This window comes from Lepidochelys olivacea, assembly GCF_965140295.1.
Source record: "Lepidochelys olivacea isolate rLepOli2 genome assembly, chromosome: 11".
Classification (NCBI taxonomy): domain Eukaryota; kingdom Metazoa; phylum Chordata; order Testudines; family Cheloniidae; genus Lepidochelys; species Lepidochelys olivacea.
In genome coordinates, this window is record NC_140421.1 from 75,810,628 (window position 1) to 75,816,627 (window position 6,000).

Here is a 6,000-nt window from a genome sequence, read left to right on the forward strand (position 1 = left end):
TGAGACCCCTGGTCTGGAGGAACTGATTGTGCTAGAAAGAGCAACAGGAAGCTGCAGAGACTGAGGAAAGGCTCCTGCAGGGAAGCCTTTGAGAGCAGGGCAGAGAGCAGTTTGCCATGGCAGGGAAGGCCCTGGGACATCAGGGGAGTTTCGGCTGTGCCCCCTGTTAGGTTTTGGGGAAGGCTTTTGTGTGTGTTTCTGAGCTTTAAGGTGCTAAACCAGACCTCAGGAAGACTGGGGTTCCTGGACTTGTCAAAGCCTCTTTCTTCAGATTAGGGAGGAGCCAAGATGGGAAACTGAGGTCAGAGGCGGCTTGCAGGGCTGCCAGGAGGGGTTCTCTGGGAGGAGGCCACTCTTTGATTAATCCATCCCTCAACTTCCTGGCATTCTTCCAGGTTGGAGACGTCGTGGGAGGGATCTTAATCTGGCTCGACAACGTCTGTGATCCCAGAGCCAGAAAAGCAGCGCTGAGGGCCACGGCCTTGCTGGCTCGCTCCCACCCCCAGGACGTGGTTCTGACCTGTGTGGCTCACACGCTGTCATCGCACAGGTAGGAAGCTGCTCTGTTATCACCTCAGTCTGTTATTTCTCTTCCTGCTCCCACTGACAGGTCACAGGCCGGGAAGGGTCCGTGGGGCTCACACAGTTGGAGGGAGTTTCCTGCTGTGCAGAGAGCTGTCCATGCTTACTAAGAGGAGATGGCCAGGCCCAGCCGCTGAGGAGCCAACCCCTCCTCCTGCACTCCCCGGGATGGAGACGTGCCAGTTTTCTGGAGAATTCCAGCATTGTCCTGATTTCTATGGGTCACCCACTTCCTCTCAGATCCAGTACAGGGCCAATAAATGACTTTGGGGCTCACTCAACATCCCTGGCTCATGAGGTCTGGCTGCTCCTTAGTGCATGAGAGAAGGCAGAGACGGAAAAGGCCCATGAGCCCCATCTGTCTATCCCCTGCAGACCAGGGCAGGATTGTTACCTGTAGTCAGATCCCTAGTTATTCCGTGGCTGAGGAATTGGTGAAAAAATACACTCATTCTTCTGGAGCTGTGCAGCAGAGGTAAATCTCTGAAGACAGAAATTTCCAGCCCTTATTGTTGCAAAAAAGACAAAAAATCATCCACACATGACCAGAGCGTAAATGCAGTGCAGCCTGCCTGAGTCTGCAGACAGCCGGCAGTAATAGCTCTGAGAGGGGTGAGTGCCTCTTTTCATCTCAATATGGTGTAAACTCTGAGTCCTGCTGGTTATTGCTGGTCACTTTGCAGAGTCATCCATCTGAGGTGTTGAGAACACAATCCCCATGTCCCTAGGGGCCGTGAAACCCAACTTGGACCCTAGCCAGAGGTCACAACTCCGGCTTTCCTCGGCATCTTCTGCAATGCTGTTCTGCACTGCCCAGAGACAAATCTGTGTCACATGGGAGAGCAAATTGAAGAGCAGCATGAAAGAAATTGAATTTCTTGCCCAATTCAGTTACCAGAGGAATACAGTCTTGGTTTTCATATTTCTTTGAGTGTTTGATTTGTAAACCTTTCAGGTTTGAATTCCTTAGAACAGCCACAGTGCTATCCAGGGGCTGTGCTCACAAGCTGTAGAAACTCGGCAGCCACGGCACAGAATTTCAGTCAAGCTTCCTGAAGACCTTGCTTCCAGGCCATTTGCTCTTGATTTGTCCAACCTAGCTCTCAGTGTCCCCAGGGCTTGACCACCATGTCCGAGCTTCCTCACCAAACTTGGAAGTCAAATGACTGGAAGTCTTTTGGATCCGTCTGCAGTCTTCCTCTGCAGATGCCTGCGGGCACCAGCAGGACTTAGATCAGCAAGAATGGAGAGAAGAGAGGAGAGGGATTTCAATACTAGTTTCCTTCCATCTCTGTCACGCTGGGCAGTACAATTTCCCCTTCCAAGCTCCTGAATCCTCTCCTATCAGGGCATGTTCTGATTCAGTGTCTGATCCCATCCACCACACTGCAGTAGGATTGAGGTGCTTTGAGACACTTGGTCAAACGCTGGGTCTCAGTTACACCCCCAAATAGACAGAGTAACTCCAATGAGGTCAGGCAAGTTCCTCCGCACTGACCCTAGCAGAAGAGAGCCGAATTTTGCAGTCTGCAGTGTGTTGGTCACTCTGTGGTCAGTTCATGGTCACTGTTTGGAAGCAGTGGTGCTGGCTTCAGGAACAATAACCCATGAGGGGAAAGGAATAAATACAACGTTCTCTGAAGGGACTTGCCCAGCCTCAGCCTCCCCCCACCGATTGGTGTCTCCACTGAGAGACGCCTTTCCTGCCTACATTGCAAGCCTCTCCCTGGGGAGGGCGAGAGTTGGCCAGGCAGGGAAGGTCTGACTTCTGTTTCTGACTCTGCAGATGTGCCCTTGAGCTGTGGAAGGCCTTGGGTGAAGAACCCCAGCTCACCAGGGAGGTGCTGCGGCAGCTGCTGGACAAGCTCCAGCAGAGACGCCGGGAGGAGAAGAGCGGCTATGTGTCCCTGGCTGTAAGTGAGATTTGAGATGTCACTTTGTGAACCCACCACGGCAGGGAGGATGGTGCATCTTTGTGTGTGTGTGTGAGCTTCGCCCCTTCTGAGCTTCAGGCCACAGCTCCACTACACAGCTCAGCTGACCTAACCTCCCTCGGCTCACAGCCGCCACAGCAAGCCCATCCCTTGGGTGGGGCTGCACTTTGCTGCTTGTGTCAGCCAGGGCCGGCTCCGGGTGCCAGCAAAGGCAGCCGGGGCCTGGGGCAGCCAATAGAAAGTTGGGGCGGCACGTCCGGGTCTTCGGCGGTAATTCGGCAGCGGGTCCTTCATTACTCTCTTCCTCTTCAGCGCCACTTCGGGGGCAGCTCAATCGGGTTTTTCTTTTCTTTCCCTTCTCCGCTTGGGGCCGCCAAAAAGCTGGAGCCAGCCCTGGTGCCAGCAGCGCACGTCCTCACCAGAAGCGCTTGTCGTGATTCCTCGGTCAGGGTGGGGCATTGCGGGGAGGCTCCTGAGGGTCAGTTGACATAAACGACGCGGTGTCCACGCTGACACTGCATCGACCGAACTTCATTGACTTGGACTCTCTGCCCCTTGTGGACGTGGAGTTATGAACTTGGCCCCCAGGGGCAGTTCTGCCAATGGGAAGGAAATTCCATAGTTAGGGTGATGCTGGGTGAGTGGCCTTGTGTTGACCTAACTCTGTCGTGTAGACCAGGCCTTCGTGTGTCCTGGCCACCTCCAATCAAACCAAAGAGGTGTAAATAAAGTTTCCCCCAGGTAAAAGTTACAGATCTTAAGTGGTTTCTCTGCTGGTACCCTGGCTCAGTCGTCTTCTGCTTTAGATGGCCCTTTAGTGAGCAGGTGCAGTTCGGACGTCTCTTGGAAGTATCCAGGTTTCTGGCTTTGTAAATTGTGGCTAGAAACCTTCCCAGCATGGGATCTTGAGATGTCCAGTACGTTTGACTGGGCCAGAAACACTGGGCCTGTGAGAACGCATCTCCTCAGGATGATTTCAGCCCATCCAGTCACGGCTGGAAAGCCAAAGCCCAGGGTCTGCACCATTAAGAGAAATAACGGGGAATAACGTCACCCAGACTCTTCTGATCTTTCCATAGGGTTCCATCCTGCTTCTGTTCCAGGAATGGGGGAAGGTTCAGAAACTTCCAAATGTCTCCTCCCCTCTCAGGAGCCAATCCTCTTTTGTAACACGCTGGAGAGGAAAGGAGACGTGACAAAAGGACAGTCGCGAATGGCAATGGGGGCAGAGGACAGATTGGGATAGTTGAGTGAAATGCTTTCCCCCCTCCAGGCCATGAAGACCATTTACGAGGTCCTTTTCCTTTGGGGATACCAAGAAGCCATCCTGGAAATGTATCCCCAGCTGCTCATCCTCTGCGTCAGGCAAGTGCAGTTTGTGATGGATCTGCGCTTGCCAGGGACCTACATGGCCAGCGAGACATCCAGCCCCGAGGAGGGATCCAGCTGCCTCAGTCTCCTAAGGTAATGACTGAAAGGAAAAGGAAGAACAGATTTGTTCTGCTAAACACCTGGGGTCCGTTCATGGCCATCGGTGGTTCGGGTGCTGTCGTTGGCCCAGGCTTAGTTGGGTGCAGGTCTCTCTTGAGGGAAAAGGGTTGAGAGCCGTGTGTTCTTGTGAGTCACACTCGCTCATCTGACGCCGTCCACAGGCCAGCTGCTTTCCCCACACACTCAGGCAGCAGTCATGTTTGTGCATTCATCCACCTGTGCCACCCGCCAAAGGGTCAGTGCTTTCATCACTGTCTGCTGAGCAAATCTGGGGGCCTCCGTCCCCGAACGCAGACAGAGCCACACCGGGAGCACATGGGGCCAGGCCCTGCAGGATCTCAGCCTCACAGGCAGGCAGGAGGAAGAGGGACCCGTTCAACTGGCTCTGTGGGCACAGTGAGGGGCTTCCATCTACACGGGAAAACCAGAGCGCCGGAAGACACCTCAGGTGGTGTAAACTGACATCGCTTTGCTCGCTTACACCAACTAAGGACCCGACCCCACATGCCCCCTTGAGTCCTGTTACCTGTCACAGTAAAGAGTCAAGTATTCAGCCATAGGGAGTGATGACACCAATCATCTTAAGAAGCTACATTGTCACTAATTGGTTAGAAACTCAATGAAACTGCAGTGTAGACAGGGCCCATTGGGCAGGGAAGCATCATGATATCACTCTGGATCTATCCTCGGGGAGGCTAGCTACTGCTGACCATGCTGTGTGTCCCAGGGCTTGTGCAGATTTGCTATGCCTGGGGCTGATCTCGTTGCCTGAGACTGGTTTTTCTCTTTAGCACGTCAGTGGAGGCTGTGAAGACTCTTTTCTCCATGCCCGGCTACTGGAAGGAATTTGCCATCATCCAGTTTCAGCAGGGTTGGGACACGATAGCCTCCCGATATTACTATTCACAGGGTGTTGGCCTGATTGCAAGGTAGGAGCCCAAAGTTTCCTCCTCGCTGGGCCTCTCTTGGGAATGGGATTGCCGTGTGAAATATTCCTCTGTTCCAGGCTGCCAGCTCAGCCCAGCAACTGGAGAGGAACTCTCTCTCCCAGGGGAACTCTCTGTGATTTTCAAGGGACTTTCTGTTCCATGTTCCAGAGCCATGATCGAGTGTGAGAACCCTCAGCTCCCTGCAGTTTTCAGAGAGGCAATCACCATCGTCCAGAGTGAGAGGGAGGAGGAGCAGAGAACAATTGCCATGGCTTTCTGTATTGAGGTGAGATACATTAGTTGATAGGCACAAGGGGGCTTTCTGGAGAGCAGCTCAGGCCAGTTAGCTCTGGGGCACATTGTCAGCAGCTCAGCAGCCTTACCGCCAGCTAGCTCCTCTCTGCACAAGGATGGTTGTGGGGCATGGCAAAGAGAGGGAGGGAGAGACAGGGTGAGATTGCTCCTGGCTGGATGTGCCTCGATGGGATTATGGGACAAGAGGAGAGGTTCCTCCAGTGCCCCAAGACCATGCTTCTCTCCTCACCTTTTCCTGAGGTTCTGCTTTTCTTCTGTCCCAGGGGTCTCTGCATGGCGCTCAATGAGGCCTGGAGATGCCCCTTTCCCTGGGGGTTGATTTGTGAGCTGTGCATGAGTCCAACTTTTGGGAATGAACCAACTGAAACAGCAGCAACTGGCTCCCTATGCACCAGAGACTTTGGGTGGGAGTAAGTGGCCCTTTGGTAAAGACGACTGTCCAGGGAAGAGACCCCACAGGAAGACCTCTGCTCCTCAACCTGATGTTGATTTGGCTCTTTCCAGTTTCTCCAGAGTCCTTCCATTGAGACAGTGCTGACAAAATCAGAGCTCCGGGCGCAGCTCATGGAATGGACCAAGGACACAAATCCCGTCATATGTAAGCTCAGTCTGCGAGGCCTTGGCAGTATTGTGTTCCAGCCAGAAAAGGTAAGAGGCGTGGATTGCCCAGGGGACCGAGGAAGCCGATGTCTCTCAAATAGCTCGGAAACGAGAGCCAGATCCCCACATAAACCTTGTTGTTTAACACA